Source organism: Cetorhinus maximus, chromosome 2 (assembly GCF_964194155.1).
Source record: "Cetorhinus maximus chromosome 2, sCetMax3.hap1.1, whole genome shotgun sequence".
Taxonomy (NCBI): domain Eukaryota; kingdom Metazoa; phylum Chordata; class Chondrichthyes; order Lamniformes; family Cetorhinidae; genus Cetorhinus; species Cetorhinus maximus.
This window is the reverse complement of record NC_135880.1, coordinates 178,096,116-178,120,680: the sequence shown is the minus strand read 5'-3', so window position 1 is coordinate 178,120,680 and position 24,565 is coordinate 178,096,116. Positions and strand designations below refer to the sequence as shown.

General features: G+C 46.0%; 1 protein-coding gene across 3 annotated transcripts in view; it reads right to left on the bottom strand.

The window, feature by feature from the left end:
* LOC144667940 (coronin-2A-like) overlaps positions 1–24,565 on the bottom strand; it is a 164,832-nt gene that overhangs the window by 62,891 nt on the left and 77,376 nt on the right. The window lies entirely within an intron of this gene.

Below are 24,565 nucleotides of genomic sequence, written 5' to 3'. Positions count from 1 at the left end.
TTCTTAAATATATATACATTAACAAATTGAAGGAAAAATGATTTATGGAGAAACTGATAGAGGAATGATCTCCCTAACCCACCAGCCCGACACAACTGAGGTGGTGAATTGCCGAACATCTGCTCCAGACCATTAGCAATGCTGCCATTAACAGACCTCTTTAGATAAATGACTGCTAACTGCATTAAGATCAATTGTGCTTATGATACCAAAGGCTAAATCATTCCTTAAGCAAAACCCATCGTCTGCTGCTAAGCTTAATGGACGCAGCTAATCTGAGCTAAAATTTTAGGATTGATATTTAACATATGTTCACAGCGTAACTAGATTATGTTCACGGCCGCTTATTGCTGGTGATGTTTGATTTGCTTTCTCTTGTTAAATCTGAAGATTAATTGCAATTCATACATCAATCACCAAACAGAAATACTGTGCATCAGCCCCAGACACAATGGCGGAGATCTACATTGGAAGGAACTAGAGAGAAACAATTAGATTTCTGTGCTATCTTTCATGAACCCAAGATGTCACAAAATGTAAGTGTGGTCACTGTTTGCAAAATAGGGAAATGTCTCACACAAACTGTGCACAGCAAACTCCCAACAACAAACAAACGGCTTAAATGATTAGCATTTGCTTTTGAAGGAGTGATGTTGGTTGAGGAATAAATGTTGGCCAGGGTATCAGGTGAACTCCAGTGATCTTCTCTGAATTGTGCCATTAGACCTCTTAATGTTCACCTGAGGAGACAGGGAAAGTCCATCAGAAAAACAGCACTTTTCTACAAGATAGCAATGACTTCCATCTATATAGCACCTTTAACAAAGTAAAGCCTCCCGAGATGATTTACAGGAGCTTTATCAAGTTAAATTTGACACCAAGCCACAATAAGGAGATGTTAGAACAGGGATAATCAAAGGTGTAGATTTTAAAGAGCATGTCAAAGGAGGAGAGAGAGAGAGAGAGAGAGAGGCGGAGAGGTTTCGGGAGGGAATTCCAGGGCTTAGTGCCCAGGTAACTGAAGGCATGGCTACCAATAGGGAAGCAATTAAAATCGGGAATGAGCAAGAAGCCAGAATTGAAGGAGCGCAGAGGTGTCAGAGGGGTTGTAGGGCTGGAGGAGACCAGAAATAGGGAGGGGCAAGGCCACATACATATTGAACTATATCCCAGATTTTGTGCCCAACTTCAGAGTGGAGGCTGAACCTTCAATCTTCTGACTTGAAAGGTGAAAGTGCTGACCCACTTGGCACAGAAAGGAGCCTCTGAGTTATTAAAATGACACTGGGGAGTAAAGGAAAGGCAAAACTTACTGCTTATTTCACCAAATATAGTTAGATAATTGCCTCGAGATGAATTTACAATGTAGAAGGTGCTATTTAAATACAAGTTGTTGCTGATTAAGGAAAAAACACACACACCTGCCTAGCCCTACATTACTTAGGGTTATTTCTAGTATTATAATAAATGCTGGGAGAAACCCACTCCTAGTTACGTAAATCCCATAATTCATTGGCACATTTTCAGCAGAAAAGAAACTGTGTGCTTTGGGTAAGTAGATAGTAAATCGCAGATCCTTGCTGAAGAGTCAGTGACGGCCATGACAGTATAAGCGCCTCTAAGTCCGTGAAGTGCCATGATATAGGTTACTGGAACAGTAACTTGCTGTTCTGCCTGTCCATCTGCCCAAAGGATATTATTTACCTAGGTGCAAGTCTTCAGATAGTTACTCTTCTACATCCACTCACTCACATTCTCCAACTGACTGACAGGCTTAGTGTTCCTATGAATAATGGCATAGATGCCTTTAAGGGTAAGCTCAATAAGCGCACGAGGGAGAAAGGAATAAAAGTTACCCTGATAGGGTGAGATGAAGTAGTGGTGGTGGGGGTGGTGGGAGTGGTGGGGGGAGGCTTCAGCGGAGCATAAGCGCCGGCACAAACCAGCTAGGCCGAGTGGCCTGTTTCTGCGCTGTGAATGCTATGTGATTCGGACAATTCCTAAACAAGAGGGCGCGCTTGAGGAGGTCAAATTAACCCTTGAAGAGAGGTCAAGGGGAGTTTGGATGCATCGCTTTATGAAAGAAAGCAATTGGCAAGTACACCTCATGCTCAGTGTTTGCAAACGTGTGACGGGTATGAAGACTCAGAAGGCTTGGTGGTGCACAGTGCCAAAGTACAAATACAATGAATGGTTCAGTGAGGGAGGCTAAAAGAAAGAAACCTGCAGCACGGCATTTTGGATTTTTTCATCTGCGGCCAATCATTTTTTGGGGAAGCTCAACAACTCAGAAAGATCAGCTTCAAAGCAACATGGTCAAAGAAGGCTGACTCTCGAACAGTACACTCGCAACCTTCAGTCAGCAGAAAATGACCCAAGTTCACAGTGGCCCAGCTTCCTTTGTTACTAGGATGAAATGATATTCATGTAATCAGATCCACAGGCCCAGATGCCACAGAAAGGGCTGGCAAGCCACAATTACATGCTTGTTCACATTGCTACTGTTAAGGCTTATTTGCATCTGCTGTGGCTTGTAGAATTTTGGCCTTATAATGATCACAATTTCAGAAATGCAGAAGTGGTAGCCTTCACCCACCAAAAGGCCCTCTTAAAGTCCAGTGACATTTTGTGTTGCGTAATCATTATAACGTGGTTTTGGCTAACATGAATCCTCATCAAACCTTAACCCTCCGGCGCTAATAAGCACAACTCAGGAAAGAGGAGAGAGAAAACTAGGAGATGCCAGAACTGGAGGAAAAATTTGACAGAGCTATAACTTGCAAAAAAAGAAAGGCTGCACTTAAATAGATTGAGATTTATATATGAAGATTTGATTGAAGTATTCCAAATCATGAGGGGTTTGGACAGAGTAGACAGAGAGAAGCTGTTCCCACTCATTAAAGGATCAAGAAGGAGGGGGCACAGATTTAAAGTAATTGGCAAAAGGAGCAAAAGCAACATGAGGTAAACCTATTTCGTGCAGCGAATGGTTAAGGTCTGGAATACGCTGCCGGAGTGGCGTGGTGAAGGCAGGTTCAATCGAGGCGTTCACAAGGGAATTAGATAGTTGCAGGGAGAAGGCAGGAGAACGGCACTAAGGGAACTGCTCATTCAGAGAGTCAGTGCAGACACGATGGGCCGAGCGGCCTCCTTCTGTGCTCTAACAATTCTGTGATAATCGCCTTTCACGATCGCAATTCGCTTGACAGAAATACTTTTGAGATGTAGTCACTGTTGTAAGGAGTGTGCCAGCCAATTTGTTCACAGCAAGCTCTCAGAAACAGAAACGTGACAATGATAATCTGTTAAATGCTGATTGAGGGATAAATATTGGCCGGGACACTGGGGAGAACTCCCTTGCTCTCCTTCAAAACGGTGCCGTGCAATCTTTTACGTCTACCCGAGACAGCACGTGGGGCTTCAGTTCTGTTTTGAAAGGGAGTGATGGGTAGCTCTCCTTGGTGTCTTGACCAATATTCATCCTTCAATCAGCATTTAACGGAGTATCTGGTCATTGTCACATTGTTTTTCTGGACTCTTGCTGTGCACAAATTGACTGCTGCATTTCCTCCATTACGACAGTAACTACATTTCAAGTATTTCATCAGTTCCAGTGTTTAGGTATTATTTGCTCTCATTCTGGGCTCTGCGAGAAATTAAAGCAACCAAGCCAATGTAAGGTCCAAAAATAACTTGCAGAACCAAAACAGACGCGTTTGATTTTCTGGAGCTCAAAGCATTACTCCCCTTTACACATTCAACGTACAAACATATGAATTAGGAGCAGGAGTAGGCCACTCGGCCCCTCGAGCCTACTCCGATATTCAAAAAGATCATGGTTGATCTGAACGTAACCTCACTCCCACACTCCTGCCTACCCTTGATAACCTTTCACCCCCTTGTTAATCAAGAATCTATCTAGCTCTGCCTTAAAAAATATCTAAAGGCTCTGCTTCCACCGCCTTTTGAGGAACAAGAGTTTCAAAGACTCATGACCCTCAGAGAAAAAATTTCTCCTCATCTCTGTCTTAAATGAGCGACCTCTTATTTATAAGCAGTGACCTCTAGTTCTAGATTCTCCCACAAGAGGAAACATCCTCTCCACATCCACACTGTCAAGACCCCTCAGGATCTTAAAGGTTTTCATCAAGTCACCCCTTACTCTTCTAATGGATACAAGCCTAGTCTGTCCAACCTTTCTTCATAAGACAACCTGCCCATTCCTGGTATTAATCCAGTAAACCTTCTCTGAACCGCTTCTAATGCATTTACATCTTTCCTTAAATAAGGAGACCAGAGCTGTACACAATACTCCAGATGTGGTCTCACCAATGTCCTGTACAACTGAAGCATAACCTCCCTACTTTGAAATCAATTCCCCTCCCAAAAAACATTCATCCCCAGTTTATATTCTGCACACAGTAATCTTACTGCATGCAGCATGTACAAAAACCAAGTTAGGATTCAGACAATAAAAACGTGTTGCAACTAAATTTGTTCACACAACATGACTGTCCACTTTCTTTCAGTTTTTTTTTATTCATTCATGGGATGCGGGGATCACTGGCTAGGCCAGCATTTCATTGCCCATCCCTAAATGCCCTCGTTCAGAGGGTATTTAAGAGTCAACCATATTGCTGTGGGTCTGGAGTCACATGTAAGCCAGACCAGGTAAGGATGGCAGATTTCCTTCTCTAAAGGGCATTTGTGAACTAAATGGGTTTTTACAACACAGTCATCGTTAGACTTTTAATTCCAGATTTTTATTGATTTCAAATTCCACCATCTGCTGTGGCGGGATTTGAACCCACCGGTGAGTCTATCAGCAGCAAACACGGGAGCAAAACAGGCTGCGATTGGAGGAGCAACCCACTGAAGAAATCTTCAAACTCACTGAGCCGTCTTACCGGCATTTTCGACAATTGCTGCGGGGGCCACAGGTTGGACAAGCCTGAATTAGATCATGGTTAATCTGTGTCTTAACTCCATTTACCTTTCTTGGTTCTGGAACCTTTAATCCCCTTACCCAAAAAAATCTATCAATCTCAACTTTGAAATTTTCAATTGACTCCCAACCACAACAGCTTGGGGGTAGGGGAGGTGTAGACAGTTTCACATTTCCACTCCCCTTTGTGTGAAGAAGTGTTTCCTGACATCAGCCCTGAATGGGCTGGCTCCAATGTTCTCCCCCCTTGCTCTGGATTCCCTCAGACCAGAGGATAATTACTCTCGATCTACTCGAGCAAATCATCTTAAACACCTCAATCAGATCATCCCTCGATTGTCTATACCTGAGGGAATTCAAGCTCAGTCTACGCAACCTGTCCACATAATGATGCCCAAGGTTAAAGGGTTAAATTCAGGTGAATCTGAGCTGCACACCCTCCAGGGGGAATATTTCCTTCCTGAGGTGTGGTGTCCAGAATTTGAATGAAGTTGTCTATTTGGGGATCTAACCAGAGCTCTGCACATAACTGAGTGCTCATGTCAGTGCTTGGTGCTCTGACTGAAGCCTTTGTAGTTTTGAGGTCACTTTTGTTGAGATGACAGCTTTTTTATTCCACAATGAATAAAATGCATTCCCCCACCACAACAATTCTGCCCCCCTCCCCTCCCTACTCCCTCTCTTGGCTCTCACCAATTTTCAAGCATCAAAACGGAGTCTATCAGTCCAACTGGTCTATGCCAGTGCCTCCTATGCTGGGACCCTCCTCCCACACTATTTACTCCATCACCCCCACCAACATATACTTCTATTCCTTTCCCCCTCATGTTCTTATGCAGCTCTTTAAACACCTCTACAGTATTCACGTCAACCACTCCCTGTTGTAGCAAGTTCCACATTCTCAATACTCTCCGAGTGAAGAAGTTCCTCCTGAATTCCTTATTGGATTTATTAGTGATTATCAGATACTGATGGCCCCTTTATTTGGATGACTCCTAAGTGGAAATGTCTTCTCTACTCATACCCTATCAAAGCCCTTTCATCATTTTTAAGCCTCCAAGAGGTTATCCCTCACCCCTTCTCATTTCCAGAACAAAGAGCCCAGCTTGTTCGACCTTTCCTGATGGACATTATCTCTGTGCCTCCTTTTTGTACAAATTTAGGGCAGGTGCTCCCAAATGGTGGCTCACAACTCCTATCAGGGTTGTGGAAGATCATCTGGGGTTACGATCTCCGAGGCAGCAATGGTGGCTGTTGAGCGGAGGGCGTATGGACAGGCCGAGGATCGGCACTGATGCTCCATTACACGTCCTTGCACTAACTGTAGATCCAAGGCCCCAGAGTCTTCGAAACAGCTGTGGACAAAACCACTGCTCCCTTTCAATAACTCTCCCTCCTGCTCAACAACTCTTCCTCCTCTACTGAACAACTATATCCTCCCAGTCCACAATTCTCCCCCTTGCTGAACAACTCTTTCCCCCCATGCACTACCCCCCTCCCCTCCCACCACCACCGGCCCCACAACAATTCTGCCCCCCTCCCCTCCCCACTCCCTCTCTTGGCTCTCACCAATTTCAAGCATCAAAATGGAGTCACATGGGCAGAGTTTGGGAAGTACTGACTGAGGGTCCAGGGAAGGCAAGCAATTGACAGGGCCCCATACGCCAAAGAAAATAGGCATTTTCAAATAGTTATTGGCCAATTACAATTTATTGAAGAAAATCTGAGTTTTGCTGAAAAAAAAGACTTGTCAAAGCTTTTTTGTCTTGCACTCATCAGGATACTTGCAAGAATACCAATAAAAGGGGGAAAACAACAATTTATACTGTATGTGAAGAGAGTGCTGACTGGTTGGCAAGTGGCATTCTGAGTTCCTGAATCTGAATCTGAGTTCCTGAACCAACCAAACACCAGGCAGGGAATGAATAATTCATCACCCTTTCTGACCACAGTACTATTTGAAAACTATGTCAAGTGGTGCTCACAATGCTTTGCATTTGCCTAAGTCATGCTACACTTCAAGAAGAGTTTCATACTGCACCTTTCATGACCTCAGGGCATCCTAACATAGGCAACACTGCAGCCAATTTGCACAGAGCAAGATACCACAAGTAATAAGGTAACTGACCAGATCACTTTTTTCTAGAAACCATTGGTTAAAGGATAAATATTGAGGCAGGGTGCCAGGGAAAACACCTTGGTTTTTCAAGGTAGTTTCATAGGATCTTTTACGTTCACCTGAAGAGGGCAGGCATCCAGAAAATGTACTTCTGATGATACAGCACTCCCTCAGTACCACACTGAGTGTTTCAGCCTAGATTTTGTACTTAAGTCTCTGTAGTGGGACTTGCACCCAGAGCTTTCGGACACAGATGCGAACATGCTACTAACTGAGCACAACTCCAGGTGACCTTACAGGTACCGTCTCCACAGCTGCCAAAACCCACTAGCAGGAACTGGTTTCCCTTGTGATTCGCAACGCACAAGTTTACCTCAAACCAAAGTTTTCAGATTACTGACCTTTCCCAAATTTCCCCAGAAGATACATAGACAGGAATGAAGATCCTAACTATCAAACTACTGCACGTGTGTAAACTATTGCACCAATCAATTATCTGTTCATTGCTGCTACTGGTATGGTGTCTACAAGGACGACTCCAGCTTATTACAATGGAACAGGAGGAAGCCATTCAGCCCCTTGAGTCTGTTCTGCCAATCAATTCAGTCATGGCTGATCTACAACCTCAACTCGCATTTACCCGCCTTAGTTTAGTATTCCTTAATACCACCACGCAAACCTCAGACTTAAAATTTTTCCCATAGAGTCATAGAGTTATCCAGCACAGAAACAGGCCCTTCAGCCCAATTGTGTCCATGCCGGTCATCAAGCGCCTATCTATTCCAATCCCATTTTCCAGCACTTGGCCCGTAGCCCTGTATGCTATGGCATTTCAAGTGCTCATCTAAATACTTAAATGTTGTGAGGGTTCCTGCCTCTACCGCCCCCTCAGGCAGTGAGTTCCAGATTCCAACCACCCTCTGGGTGAAAAAGATTTTCCTCAAATCCCCTCTAAACCTCCTGCCCCTTACCTTAGATCAATGCCCCCTGGTTATTGACACCTCCACTAATGGGAAAAGTTTCTTCCTATCTAACAAATCTTTAGAATTCTTTGAGGAGGTAACGAGTAGGTTAGATAAAGGAGAGCCAATGGATGTTATCTACTTGCACTTCCAGAAGGCCTTTGACAAGGTGCCGCACAAGAGGCTGCTCAGTAAGATAAGAGCCCATGGCGTTAGAGGCAAGGTACTAGCATGGATAGAAGATTGGCTGCCTGGCAGGAGGCAGAGAATGGGGATAAGGGGGTCCTTCTCAGGATGGCGGCCGGTGACTAGTGGAGTTCCGCAGGGGTCAGTGTTGGGACCACAACTTTTCACTTTATACATTAATGATCTAGATGAAGGAACTGAGGGCATCCTGGCTAAGTTTGCAGATGATACAAAGATAGGTGGAGGGACAGGTAGTATTGAGGAGGCGTGGAGGGACAGGTAGTATTGAGGAGGCGGGGAGGCTGCAGAAGGATTTGGACAGGTTAGGAGACTGGGCAAAGAAGTGGCAGATAGAATACAACATGGGCAAGTGTGAGGTCATGCACTTTGGTAGGAAGAATTGAGGCATAGACTATTTTCTAAATGGGGAGAGAATTCAGAAATCTGGAGTGCAAAGGTACTTGGGAGTCCTAGTCCAGGATTCTCTTAAGGTTAACTTGCAGGTTGAGTCGGTAGTTAGGAAGGCGAATGCAATGTTGGCATTTATTTCGAGAGGACTAGAATATAAAAGCAGGGATGTGCTGCTGAGGCTTTATAAGGCTCTGGTCAGACCACATTTAGAATATTGTGAGCAATTTTGGGCCCCGTATCTCAGGAAGGATGTGCTTGTCCTGGAGAGGCTCCAGAGGAGGTTCACGAGAATGATCCCAGGAATGAAAGGCTTAACATATGAGGAACGTTTGAGGACTCTGGGTCTATACTGGATGGAGTTTAGAAGGATGAGGGGGGGATCTGATTGAAACTTACAGAATACTGAAAGGCCTGGATAGAGTGGACGTGGGGAAGATGTTTCCATTAGTAGGAGAGACTATGACTCCAGGGCACAGCCTCAGAGTAAAGGGAAGACCTTTTAGAAGAGAGATGAGGAGAAACTTCTTTAGCCAGAGAGTGGTGAATCTATGGAATTCATTGCCACAGAAGGCTGTGGAGGCCAGGTCATTGAGTGTATTTAAGACCGAGATAGATAGGTTCTTGATTGGTAAGGGGATCAAAGGTTATGGGGAGAGGGCGGGAGAATGGAGTTGAGAAACTTATCAGCCATGATTGAATGGTGGAGCAGACTCGATGGGCTGAATGACCTAATTTCTGCTCCTATGTCTTATGGTCTTATCTACCCTATCTATTCCCCTCGTAATTTTGTACACCTCTATCAGCCTTCTCTGCTCTAAGGAAAACAACCCTAGCCTATCCAGTCACTCTTTATAGCTGAAACGCTCCAGCCCAGGCAACATCCTGGTGAATCTCCTCTGTGCCCTCTCCAGTGCAATCACATCCTTCCTATAGTGTGGAGGCCAGAACTGCACACACTACTCCAGCTTTGGTCTAACCAGTGTTTTATACAGCTCCAACATAACCTCCCTGCTCTTATATTCTATGCCTTGGCAAATAAAGGCAAGTATCCCATATGCCTTCTTAACCACCTAATCTACCTGTGCTGCTGCCTTCAGGGATCTATGGGCATGTACACCAAGGTCCCTCTGATCCTTGGTACTTCCTAGGGTCCTACCATTCATCATGTACTCCCTTGCCGTGTTAGTCCTCCCAAAATGCATCACCTCACACTTCTCAGGATTAAATTCCATTTGCCACTGCTCTGCTCATCTTACCAGCCCATCTATATCGTCCTGTAATCTAAGGCTTTCCTCCTCATTATTTCCACTAATTTTCCCAACTGACCTTGGTTTTGGGGGAAGAGGTTGCCGGAATCCTCTGCATGAAGTGGCTTTGTAAAATGAACAAAATCGGGCATCAGCATTTCCAGGGGGCGTTTAAAGGAGGGAAAAAAGAACTCTCACACTCCCTTCAAGAAGGAAATGTTAAAGTCTGTCAACCACCTACAGCCATTCTAATGGGGCTTCTAATCAGTGCTTCAGCAAACAGTTGTTACAGTAACTATATCTTATGTCTCATGTGAATCATTTCAACTCTAACCTAGTGAATATATATCTTATCTAAATAAACATCCATCATGCCAGTAATAGTTGGTAACGGGAACTACAGCACACTTTCACACAATGCTGGAAGCTCAACGGATAAGAAGATGGTCAGATTACTTTCCTAATTATTTTTCACTTATCAAAAGAGCTGCTGAGAGCCTTAGCTGCTGCTGAGATCCTCCAGGATTGGGGAGGATAGCCAGCCCCTACTTTGCTTACTGGGACCCAGCTGGAGACACGTCATTCAGGAGTGTTTACCCTCAGTCAAGAGGCAAGATGGGACAGGTCACCAGCAAAAATCTACTTCAAAATATCAATTACGTTTTACTTTGCAGTGCCAAGGATAAGAACGGAATCCTCAGAGTTGAAATTGCTGTTTGCTCCATTCATCTATTTAGCTATTCAACGATTTTAAAAAAAGACTTGCCTTTATATAGCGCCTTTAAAAACCTCAGGATATCCCAGAGCTCTTTACAGCCAATGAAGTACTTTTGAAGTGTAAGTCACTGCTGTAATGTTGCACAGTAGCCAATATGCGCACAGCAATCTGATAGTGACTAGATAATCTGTTGTTTTAGTGATGTGGGATGAGGGATAAATATTGGCCAGGACACTGAGGAGAACCCCTGTTCTTCTTCAGAATTGCACCTGGGATCATTTAAGTTCTCCTAAGGGGATAGACAGGACCTCACTCTAACATCTCAGCTGAAAAGCGGCACCTCAGCACTCCCTCAGGACTGCACTGGGAGTATCAGGCTGAATTTTTATGTTCAGTCTCTGGAGTCGGAGTTGAAATCATGATCCTCTAACTCTGAGGCAAGTGCTCAAACCAAGCCCAATTCTTGACTCATCTAACATGAACCCTTTCAACAAGGTTCATTAGAAGCAGGAGCCATAGATGACTTTTCCATTCCATGGCCCCATTTGCTGGGATCAAGTGGATACACACCTCTGCTGTCCAACAGAAACAAGGCAAGTCAGGACAAACCCAGGATTAAATTTGCCCGGGAATGTGTGGACTCAGTACCACCACTGGGTATTTATTTACTGACTCGCTCATTACATGAAGCTATTACAGGATAGAATTATAGAATGTTGCAGCACGGAAGGAGGCCATTCAGCCCGTCTTGTCCATGTAGGCCTTCTACAAGAGCAACTCAGCTGGTCCCACCTTCCGCCCTTTCCCCATAGCCCTGCAAATTCTCTCTCTCCCCGAATAATGATCAAATTCCCCTTAAAGCCACAACTGAATCTGCCTCCACCACAGTCTCAGAGTACATTCCAAACCCTAGCCATTCACTGTGTTAAAAAAAGCTTTTCCTCATGTCACCTTTGGCTCTTTTGTCAATCACCTTAAATTGATGTCCTCTGGTTCTCGACCTTCCCACCAATGGGAAAGGTTTCTCCTTATCTACTCTGTCTAGGCCCCTGGGTGATTTTAATTATCATGATTATCAAGGGGATTCTTAGTAGTTCTAGTTTTGAATCATTCCCCCCATTTTTCTTGAACCCTTCTCCTTCCTTCCCCCTTCATGTTTGCTTTATTTCCCCTTTCCCTACTCCCACCTTTGCCTTTTGTCCATCTTGTGATTACGGGCAGAGCCTTCTGGAGGTAACAGGGGTCTTGGCCGCTAGTTAAAGAGCCAGCAAGACCTCCAGCTAGCCTCTTTTTGGTAAGACCAGCTCCATCCAGTGCCTCTCAGACACTTGGGCCAGTTGCAGGCCTTCCCCTGGGATCAAGGACCCCAGGGCCGTGGGTCCCGCTCACCAATCAGAAGCTGGCAGCACCGCTGGGGAGGTGGTGGCTGCTGCCAGTGCTGCACCCACCAGAGGCCTCAGACCGATGAGGGACCCAGGCACAGGTGAATGACGGCAAGGCCGGGTCAGGGGGGGCACAGGTTGGGGGTTCTGGGGGATGGCAGTGAAGGCAGGGGGGGGTTGACTTTCAGTGGTTCCTCAATGCCCCCCCCCCCACCTTTCCCGATGCAGGGTCCCTCAATCAGGCACTGAGTGCCTTTAAATGAGGGGCAACCCCACTGGGAGCCTGCAAGCAAACATGCCAGGGTTTGCTCGTCATGCTCCCCACATGGGGAACCCCCTGCCTCCAGCAGCAGTGGGGCGAGGCCCTTAAGTGGACATTAATTGCCCACTTAATGGCCTCAAATTAGCAGGGCTAATAGTGCTGCCGGCCTCTGATTGGCCCTGGGGTCCTTGATCCCAGGGGAAGGCCTGCACTGGCCTGTTAATTGTCTGAGTGGCACCGGATGCGGCGGGTCTTACCAAAAAGAGGCCATCTTCGAGCCTTCCCCCACCCCGGACTTAAATTGGGGTGCAGGCGGGAAGGTGGTGGGTCGCTAGCTGCCACCCTCCTGCCCAATTAAGTACCCCCTCATCCATCAAACTCAGCACAGGGGAGGGCACAAGATTCCGCCCTACCTCATGAATAGCCAATGACAATACAGTACTGGAGTTCAACCAATGACATTGCATTTATGTACTGCCTTTAAATGTAGAATAAAGTCCCAAGGCACTTTGCAGGAGTGTGATCAAACCAAATTCGACACCGAGCCACATAAGGAGATACTGGGTGACCAAGGCTAGGTCATAGAGGTAGGTTTTAAGGAGCATCTAGAAGAGAGAGGTAAAGGGACAGGTAATATTGTGCTCCCTTTTCAGTTCTATTTTAATTTTTGAAGGACTTTGCATGCAGCATTAGTTGATAGCTCCTTCATCTGATGTGTTCGTCTTCTGGTTTTTGTTGCGTTGGATGTGCCTCAGTTGGCAACACTCCTGCCTCCAAAACACACGGTTGTAGGTTCAAATTCCACTCCAAGGTTTGAGCACATAAGTCTTGTCTGATGCCGCAGATCGGTACCGAGGGAGAGCTGCCCTCTGAAGTGCCGTCTTTTGGATGAGAGATTAAACAGAGGCCACCATCTGCCTGCTCAGCTGGATGTGAAAGATCCCATGGCATTATGTCAAAGAAGAATGGTGGAGTTCTCCCTGATGTCACGGCCAAAATTTATCCCTCAATTAACAATCTAAAAACAGATTATCTGGTCATCATCACATCACTTTGTGGGAGCTTGCTGTGCACAAATTGACTGTTGCGTTCCTTACATTACAACTGTGATTACACTTCAAACATTGGCTGGTAAGCACTTGGTGATGTCCAACGGTCGTGAAAAGCACTATATAAATGCAAGTCTTTTTTTTAAAGATACTTTAATTAAAACTTTTGAGCCTTTTCCAGAGGAAATTGCTTTCAGCATCTCTGAACCCGAGGGTTATCTTGTCAAATGTTATCATTTAACTTCAGGTGAAGCACTCCATATTTGCTGCCAGAAACAATTTCTTATCTATTACCAGTCCAGAAACAGGTCACATAACTCTGGCTTGCAACAGTGCTTCTGATACTGCACAGAACCAGAGGCAGCAGGGAGAAATTTTATTTTTAAACACAGCGAGTTGTGTTGTGACCTGGAATGCGCTGCCTGAAAGGGCGGCGGAAGCAGATTCAGTAGGAACTTTCAAAAGGGGTGTTAGATAAGCTGTTGAAGGGGTAAAAAACACACACACAGGGAAGGAGCAGAGGCATGGGAAAATTGGATAGCTGCTTCAAAGAGTGGGCACAATAGAAGTAGACCATGCAGCCTGTCAAGCCTGCTCCAACATTCAGTGATCATGGCTGATCCTAGGCTTCAACTCCACTTCCCAGATCCATTTATTCCCTGAAACACCAAAAATTTGTCCATCCCAGCCTTAAAATGTATTCAGTGATGGAGCATCCACAACCCTCTGGGGTAGAGAATTCCAAAGATTCACAATCCTTTGAGTGAAGTCATTTCTAAATAGTTGTTTGGTAGTACAAAACTTGACTGATGTGATATATGAATTTCTGTGCCGGTGCGATGCCAAGGTATGTAGGCCGTACATCCCAAAGACTGGCGGATCGTATCAAACAATATGTCCCTTCTGCTATTTGAAACGGGCAGGATACAGACCGTAACCAACCAGCCCCCGCTTGCAAATCTCAAAACAGTGTCCAACATTAGATGTGATTCCGCGACTGGACAACATTTGCTAAATAATCATCAGTGTGCTAAGAATTATGTTGACAACCGATTTGAGATTCAGTCTGGCTCGCAATTTGGCTCATTTGCATATACTGGAAGCTTCATATATTAATACACAGGGCCCTGTTCCTTGCAGAAAGAAAGAACATGAACATACATTGCGCCTGTTTCACCTAAACAAAATCGGTGACGGCCATTTACTGGTTCATTCCCCAGGGCAACGTCTTGACCAATCAGAGTCAAACTGCCTGTTTTAAATTTCAAACAATGCTTGGCAGTTAACTATCAGTCACCATCAATTGGTGTATTCTCCATGGCAACGCCTCTACCAATCCGAGTCTACATACCAAACAATCAGCACTTTCTTCTCATATAGTACAAATTTGCAGTTTCCCTTGACATTGATATTTTCTTGCAACTGTCCTGATGAGTGCAAGACAAAAAGCTTTGACAAAAGAGTCTCTTTTCTCAGCCATACTGAAGTAATTTCTCCTCATTTCAGTCCTAAATGATCGGCCCCTTATCCCGAGACTGTGCTCCCATGCTTTAGATTTCCCGGCCAGTGGAAACAATCTCTCAGTATCCATCCTATCAAACCCCTTCAGGATCTTGTAGATCTCAATGAGATCGCCTCTCATTCTTCTAAACTCCAGAGAATATCAACCCAATTTACTCAGCATCTCATCATAGGACAACCCCCTCATTCCAGGGACCAATCTAGAGAACCTTCACTGTACCTCCTCCAATGTATATCCTTGCTTAAATTAAAGCAAAAGTACTGTGGATGCTGGAGATCTGGAAAAAAACAATAGGAAATACTGAAAAAACTTAGCAGCTCTGGAAGCACCTGCAGCGAGAGAAACAGAGTTAATGTTTCGCGAAGCAGAGCCTTATTGGATTCTGCATGCAACTGTAAAACCAGTTTTGGTCTGAAGATGAAAATGCTGTTCCTCTAGTTTGCGTTGAGTTTCACCGGAACAATGCAGCAAGCCAAGGATGGACATGTGGGCATGAGAGCAGGGTGGAGTGTTGAAATGGCAAGCGACAGGGAGGTCTGGGTAATGCTTGCGGACAGACCTCATCTTCCGACTAGGCACTTTACAGCCTTCCGGACTGAATATTGAGTTCAACAATTTTAGATCAGGAACTCTCTCCTCCATCCCCACCCCCTTTCTATTTCCCCCTCCTTTTTGTTTTTTCCAATAATTTATATAGATTTTTTTTTTCCTACCTACTTCCATTATTTTTAAGTGTATTTCCATCCATTGTTTTATCTCTACCTTTTAGCCTATTTCGATACCTTCCCCCCACTCCACCCCCACTAGGGCTATCTGTACCTTGCTCATCCTGCTTTCTACCCTTAATTAGCACATTCCTTAGATAATATCACCACCTTCAACACCTCCTTGTCCTTTTGTCTGTGACATCTTTTGGCGATCTCTACCTATCACTGGCCCTCTATCCAGCTCTACCTGTCCCCCCCCCCTCCCCCCACCCCGCCCCTTAAACCAGCTTATATTTCACCTCTCTTCTATTTTCACTTAGTTCTGTTGAAGGGTCATTCGGACTCGAAACGTTAACTGTGTTCCTCTCCGCAGATGCTGCCAGACCTGCTGAGTTTTTCCAGGTACTTTTGTTTTTGTTTTGTAATTGAGGTTAACGCTGTCAACCTTGGCTCTTTGGGCAGCACTTATGGCACGGAGACAGAAGTCTCTGTTATTTGAGTGCCACGCCAGAGGCTTGAGCATATAATCTAGGCCGACATTCCCAGTGCCAATACGGAGGGAGTGCTGCACGGTCAGAGGTGTCATCCTTCAGATGTGCAGTTAAACCAAGGCCCTGTCTATCTTCTCTACTGGAAGTGAAGATGCCACGGCACTCCTTCAAAACAAGAGAGGGGAAGGTCTTCCTGTTGTCTGGGCTAATATTTAAACCACAACTTACACATAGAAGAAAAACAAATTATCTGGTCATTACCATGTTGCTATTTGTGGGTTCTTGCTGTGCACAAATTGGCTGTTGTGTTCCCTACATTACAACAGTGACTATACTTCAGAAGTACTTAACTTGCTGTGAAGTTCTTTGGTTGTGAAAGGTGCTATAGAAATGCAAGTCTTTACTTTTCCACTCGATATAAAGTACATTAAATGCAAAAATACTTCCTCCCACTCCTTCAGGTCACCTTCACATTTAGTGCCAGCTGCGGCTGAGTTAGTGGCACTCTCGCCTCCGAGTGACAAAAACGCCGGGTTCAAATCCCACTCCAGGGCTCGAGTACAAAAATCAAGGCTGACACTCCAGTGCAGTACTGAGGGAGTGCTGCTCTGTCCAAAGTGCCATCTTTCAGGTGAGACAGTAAACTGAGGCCCCAGCTGCCTGCTTGGATGGATATAAAAGATCCCCCATGCAACCATTTTGAAGAAGAGCAGGGAAGTTACCCACAGCGTTCCTGGGCCAATATTTATCCTTCAACCAACATTACTAAAACAATTTTACCTGGTCATTGTCACATTGCTGTTTGTGGGAGCTTGCTGCCGCATTTCCTGTATTCCAATAGTGATCACACTTCAAAAGGGTACCTCATTGGCTGTAAAGTGCTTTGCAGTGTCTAGTGGCTATGTGGGGCACTATATAAATGCAAATCTTCCTTTTCCTTTTAAGTCATTGCGCATCATCAGTTACGTTTTACTTTGTCCAATAAATGTATTTTAAATTGGCTCAGGAGGTAAAGGACGGTCGAGAAGGACAATGAAATCTGCTTCCATTTTATAATCCATGGGGCTTCATCACAGCGAGCAGAGGGGACCAGGGGCTCAGAGGAAACTGAATTAAAGGACAACTGGTTTTACCAAAACCTGCGAAGGAAATTTTCAGAGAGTGTGCGATTTGCAGCTTTTTGCGCTTCAGGGTGATTATCCCTGTTGGAATCCTCTCACAAAAAAAAAAATGGCAAAATCCACATTAAACGTAGATAGAGCTAGGTTTCCGTCCGCAAATAAATCTGGAAAGCAGGTTGAGGGAAGGGATTGCAGTCATTCCCACATCGGCCCAGGAATTTTTGAATCCTTACAATTGCAGAGCCATAGCTTGTGCAGGTTGAAAGACAACCCCCAAAAAATAATCACAAAACTTGGGCAGGTCTAAAGTAGACTGATGCTAGCCAGATGGAACCTCCAGACATCCCATATCACATATCACTGATAACAGTTTCACCCTCCGTCTCCATTTGATACTCGTGTCTATGACAACTGAACACAAAACAGTAACAAGGCAGTTTTTTTTTGCTTGAATTATAACCCTTTGGCCCAACGGATTCAAACAACTTGGAGGATCGCCACAGACTGTGCCAGCTTAATTTGGTTCACAGGGGGGCCTTTCCTTTCAGCGTATTTTAAATATTTTCCGCTCCACTAAAAGGATTCGATCTCCGCTCTGCCACGCATGTCTGTTCCCGAAGCCCCGTCTCAGGAACCAGAGCATCTTAGCCAAGTGGACTTTGTTCATGCAGAAACCGATATGAGGCAGTGAGCGATCCAGCATTGGAGTACAAACCCTTCCTACCCCCTCTTCCCCCCTCCCCACCCCCCCACCAAACCCCTCCTCACCCCAGAAATCCAGATGCCTGCATTTTCCTGCACAGGTTAAGGGGCAATGAATGGGTCAGTATTCACCCTCGGTGACCTGCAGAGAGGTGCCCTGACTTTGGAGAGACAGCGCAGGTTTACCACAAGGCTGCCAGGTATTGAAGGGTTAAATTACGAAGGCAGGTTGCACAATTGTGGCTTATGCTCCCTTTGGCGGACGGACGGTCTAACCAAGATGTTGAAAATGATAAAGTAGATAGGAAGGAATGATTTCCTCTGGTTGGGAAATCCAGAACAAAGCTGGGTATTATGTTAAAAATAGAGACTGCTTATTCAGGATTGAAAGTATGAGGGACCTTTGTACACTTTCACTTCCAGGGCTGAATGCTACAGCAACCCCACCGCCCTCCCCATCCCAAAAGTGGCTTTGAAGTTGGGGGGGGTTCAGAAAATAAAATGGGTGGCTTGCCCACCACCTTCCTGCCCATTCGTGACCTGTCTCCCACATTGTGGTGGGTGGGTAAGGTGTCAAGCCTATCCCACCACTGCTGCCACTGTATGTATGACAGGGGGCAAGGCAGGCAGCCTGGCAGCTTTCATTGTGCGGGCTGCTGAGCCCTGTGCCCATTGTGGGCACCCATCTCCTCCTACCCCCAACACAACCATCCACAATACTCCCCCTTCATCTCTCTCCCCCATCCCCAGCATCCCCCCCCACCAGCCTCATCCCCCTTCCCTAGGGTCTTCCTACAGGGTTGCCAACCCCCCAGGATTGGACTGGGGTCTCCAGGAATTGAAGATCAATCTCCAGGACACTGCTGCGTGCAACCCTGGAGATATATCATAGAGACATTAAAAATATTTTTTTCCCTCCATTTTCTTTGAACTTTTCTCTTCATCAGATATAAAAATATAGAAAAAAATGGGGACAAAAGGCTGTTTGGCTGACAGTCAAGCATTACCCAATTGGGTAATGAGTCTTTTTGCTTTCCAATTGGCTTAGGGAGGCAGAATGTCACAAGGGTGGATGCGTTGGCCGATTAATGGCTGGAGCGTAGGGGCAAGTCATACGATGAAACCTCCATTTAATCACAGTTGACAAACCCTATCTGCCAGACAGGCCAAACGAAAAGCCCTGATTGACCTGAAGTTCAGGATCCATCGCTCTTCCTCTTTGGGGACTGCCTGTAGTCCCAGCAGTGGCCACCACTCGACTCTGGCGCTGCTGGGACTACAGAGCTGTCGGCAGGTCTCCAGGATGGAACCTCCCCTCAAATGGGGGCGGAAGTCCCACTCTGACCCAATTAAGGCCACCCCTAGCGTAATATTGCTGCGGGACAGCTGGGTTTCTGGTCGGCGCGGCACCAATGGGTTTGCCCTCCCTGTAAAATCCAACCCCAAAATACTTTAACAAAAACAGAATTACCTGGAAAAACTCAGCAGGTCTGGCAGCATCGATGGAGAAGAAATCAGTTAACGTTTCGAGCCTTCACGGCCCTTCGGCAGAACTGAAGCATAGTTAGGAGAAAGGAGAAATATAAGCTGGTTTAAGGTGGGGGGGCGGGGGGAGAGAGAAGTTGAGGGTGTGGTGATTGTGGAGATAAGCAAGCAGTGATAGGAGCAGATAATCAAAAGATGTCACAGACAAAAGGATCAAAGAGGTGTTGAAGGTGGTGATATTTGTCTAAGAAAAGTGCTAATTAAGAATGGAAGACAGGATACTCAAAGTACAGCTCTAGTGGGGGTGGGGTGGAAAGACTAACAAGGTTTTAGTTTTAGATTTAAAAATAATGGAAATAGGTGGGGAAAGAAGAATCTATATAAATTATTGAAAAAAAAGGGGAGGGGGGAGAAACGGGGTGGGGATGGGGGGAGGGGGAGTTTAAGATCTAAAGTTGTTGAATTCAATATTCAGCCCGGAAGGCTGTAAAGTGCCTAGTCGGAAGATGAGGTGCTGTTCCTCCAGTTTGCGTTGGGCTTCACTGGAACAATGCAGCAAGCCAAGGACAGACATGTGGGCAAGAGAACAGGGTGGAGTGTTAAAATGGCAAGCGACAGGGAGGTTTGGGTCTTTCTTGCGGACAGACCGCAGGTGTTCTGCAAAATGGTCGCCCAGTTTGCGTTTGGTCTCTCCAATGTAGAGAAGACCGCATTGGGAGCAACGAATGCAGTAGACTAAGTTAGGGGAAATGCAAGTGAAATGCTGCTTCACTTGAAAGGAGTGTTTGGGCCCTTGGACGGTGAGGAGAGAGGAAGTGAAGGGGCAGGTGTTGCATCTTCTGCGTGGGCATGGGGAGGTGCCATAGGTGGGAGTTGAGGAGTAGGGGGTGATGGAGGAGTGGACCAGGGTGTCCCAGAGGGACCGATCCCTACGGAATGCCGCCGGGGGGGTGAAGGGAAGATGTGTTTGGTGGTGGATCATGCTGGAGTTGGCGGAAATGGCGGAGGATGATCCTTTGAATGCGGAGGCTGGTGGGGTGATAAGTGAGGACAAGGGGGACCCTATCATGTTTCTGGAAAGGAGGAGAAGGCGTGAGGGCGGATGCGCGGGATATGGGCCGGACACGGTTGAGGGCCCTGTCAACGACCGTGGGTGGAAAACCTCGGTTAAGGAAGAAGGAGGACATGTCAGAGCAGCTGTTTTTGAAGGTAGCGTCATCAGAACAGATGCGACGGAGGCGAAGGAACTGAGAGAATAGGATGGAGTCCTTACAGGAAGCGGGGTGTGAGGAGCTGTAGTCGAGGTAGCTCTGGGAGTCGGTAGGCTTGTAATGGATATTAGTGGACAGTCTATCATCAGAAATTGAGACAGAGAGGTCAAGGAAGGGAAGAGAAGTGTCAGAGATGGACCATGTGAAAATGATGGAGGGGTGGAGATTGGAAGCAAAATTTATAAATTTTTCCAGGTCCAGACGAGAGCATGAAGCAGCACCGAAGTAATCATCGATGTACCGGAGAAAGAGTTGTGGGAGGGGGCCGGAGTAGGACTGGAACAAGGAATGTTCCACATACCCCATAAAGAGACAGGCATAGCTGGGGCCCATGCGGGTACCCATAGCCACACCTTTTATTTGGAGGAAGTGAGAGGAGTTAAAGGAGAAATTGTTCAGTGTGAGAACAAGTTCAGCCAGACGGAGGACAGTAGTGGTGGATGGGGATTGTTCGGGCCTCTGTTCAAGGAAGAAGCTAAGGGCCCTCAGACCATCCTGGTGGGGGATGGAGGTGTAGAGGGATTGGACATCCATGGTGAAGAGGAAGCGGTTGGGGCCAGGGAACTGGAAATTGTTGATGTGACGTAAGGTGTCAGAGGAATCACGGATGTAAGTGGGAAGGGACTGGACAAGGGGAGAGAGAAGGGAGTCAAGATAATGAGAAATGAGTTCCGTGGGGCAGGAACAGGCTGACACGATCGGTCTGCCAGGACAGTTCTGTTTGTGGATTTCTTCTCCACCGATGCTGCCAGACCTGCTGAGTTTTTCCAGGTAATTCTGTTTTTGTTTTGGATTTCCAGCATCCGCAGTAGCTTTTAGCTTTTTGTTTTTATCCCAAAATACTTTGTTGGCTATAAAGCACTTTGGGACGTCCTGTGGTTGTGAAAGATGCTATTTAAATACAAGCCTTTCTTTTCCTTTCACAAAGGTTAGCAAAAAACACAAACTCTCTCCCCAAAAGGCGGTTACTGCTGGGGGGACCAATTGAAACTTCCAACACTGAGTTTAATTGCTTTTTGTTGGGCAAGGGAATCAAGGAATAAGAGTAAGAAAGACTTGCATTTATATAGTGCCTTTCACAACCACAGGAAGTGCCAAAGTGCCTTACAGCCAATAAAGTACTTTTGCAGTGTAGTCAGCCTTGTAATGTAGGAGATGCAGCAGCCAATTTGCACACAGCAAGTTCCCAAGAAATGGAGTCAAGCCAAATAAATGGAGTTGAGTTACAAATCAGCTAGGATCGAATGAAATGGCAGAATGAGCTGGGACCAAATGGCCTCCACCTGTTCCTAGTAGGGCACAGAACCCCAACCGATGACATTTGAACGGAGTTCGGCAAGGTCAGCACAAAAAACGGTAACCCAGCATTTCTGGCCCCAGCAGGTCCGCCACTCGCCAACTATGTTTACATAGCAGCTTGCATTTACATAGCGCCTTTAACTTAGTAAAAGATCCCAAGGGGCTCCACAGGAGCAATTATCAAACAAAATTTGACACCGAGCCACTTGAGGGGATATTGGGCAGAATTCTACAGCCCCGTCATGGCGGGGGTGGGGCTGTAAAGTGCAGCGAGCCATTCAAAAAGTCCATTGACTTGGGCGAGACCATAAATCCCGCGAGATTGGGCGAGACCATAAAATCTCTCCATTAGGACAGATGACCGAAAGCTTTGTCAAAGAGATAGGTTTGAAAAAGCAGGAGAGATCGAGAGACGGAGAGGTTTAGGGAGGGAATTCCAGACCTTAGGGCCCAGGCAGCTGAAGGCACGGCCTCCAGCTGAGCAGCAATGAAATTTAGCCACATTTTAATTCAGATTTCAAGAGACTGACCCCTTTGTAAGCCAGCGCCACCCTGGGAAAACCCAGGTTGCCTGGGCGGGGGAACAACAGACCCATGAAAGCTTTGGCGTGGTGGGGGGCAACAGATGGGATTTATCCATGTGAATTCCCAGAGCTGGCTCACAGATCCTGGAACCCGAATTGAAAGGGTACTGTTACATTGAAAAGTGGCTACTTCATTTTTCCAACTGAGGAGATTTTGACCTAAAAACAAAAAAACTGCGAATGCTGGAAATTCAAAACAAAAACAGAAACAGAAATACCTGGAAAAACTCAGCAGGTCTGGCAGCATCAGTGGAGAAGAGCACAGTTGGCATTTCCAGTCCTCATGACCCTTCAACAGAACTAAGTAAAAATAGGAAAGGGGTGAAATATAAGCTGGTTTAAGGGGGAGGGTGGGGGGGTTGTTGGGACAAGCAGCCAGTGATAGGAGATTTGTCTGTGACATCTTTTGGTTATCTCCTCCTATCACTGGCTGTTTGTCCCAACAACACCCCCCTTCCCCCTCACCCCCATAAACCAGCTTATATTTCACCCCTTTCCTATTTTTACTTAGATTTTGACCTATCCCACTTTGATGATCACATCGCACCACATGACAAATGGCAGCTTCCTACATCATGCATCAACTTGTCATTACATCACCCATCAGGCCAAATAAGAGTCCCGAACTTGCCAGAATATCAGAGTCATCTGGAACTAATACCCAGGTGCAGCACACAGTGTCGCTAGCTTGCCAGATTGTTATTAGGAACTATTATTCCTGTCTGTAAGCCATCACCTTCTTCAGCAGCAGACTTCTGAAAAACCTCACCAGACTACCCCAACGTGAATGCCAAGGCATTTGTGCCATCTGTTTATTCAAAGGCAGGCAGATGAATATGGCGCTTGTTAAATTAAACCACAGAATCTATCAAGGAATTGCAGTGTGTGTTTCGAACCATTGGAATCTGGGTCATTTGCTGCACTGCTTCTTTCTTGTATCCAGCCACTCCTTCCGAAGCATTTGTGCAGCATGACTTGCGTTCATCCAATCCATATCCTGCCTCCCTGATTAACCCACGCACTTCCAAAGGCTAAATTTCTGGAGGGCACAGATTTCAGGTAACTGGCAAAAGAACCAGGGGGGAGAGGAGGAAGATTTATTCGTACAATTGTTGTGATCTGGAATGCACGGCCTGAAAGGGTGGTGGAAGCACATTTGATCGCAACTTTCAACAGGGGATTGGATATCTACTTGAAGGGGAGAAAATTGCAGGGCTATGGGGGAAGGGCAAAGGGGAGGAAGGGTGGCCATAAGTTGAGCAATTCGATAACTCTTGCAAGAGCTAGCACAGGCACGATGGATCAAATGGCCTTCTGTGATTCTGTTCTCTGTGTTTCCTTCATTTTACCTTGATTCAAACAGTTTGACATTAGACTAATTAATTAATTACAGGAAATTGAGGCTTATCCAGGATTGGATGCCTTACAACAAAGAAACAGTGGAGGGCGTTCAAGAGAGGTGATGGTGAGGTGGAGTTGGGTGTCCAGAGACACTTGGTACCATGTCTTTATCCTCCACTCAGTCGTTCACCTGGGAGAACTCTCACAAAATGCCAGTTAGGGTGGACACAAACATCATCAGCAGGAAACAAATTAAGAAAAGTGTCGAATAAAAACAGAAAGTGCTAAAAGTCACAGACCTGAAACTTTAACTCTATTTCTCTCTCCACAGGTGCTGCCTGGCCTGCTGAGTATTTCCAGCATTTTCTGCTTCCATTTCAGAGCAGGGTTTTCCAGCCCCTCCCTCCGGCGGGATCTTCCAGTCCCACCGAAGTCAACGGGGATTTGAACGGCTCGCCGCGACAGGGCCGGAAAATCCTGGGGTCAGGTTTCCAGCATCCGCAGTATTCTGCTTTAAGAAAAGTGCCCCCTTTTCAAAAGGGCCACAAAAATGATAAATTCCAAACTATGAGTGAAACAAAAAGGAACCTCATCAAGTTGATGGGATTCCTGGTGTCCACAATGCACTGCAGGCCCTCTGGTACCCACTGGTTGCAGAAGGCCTCAAGCCTACCAGTGGACACCATGTCTTCCCTCACAGACATAGTCGCCGACAGGCCAAATGACCCACTCAAATGTTTATCCACTGTGCCTTGTAGCTT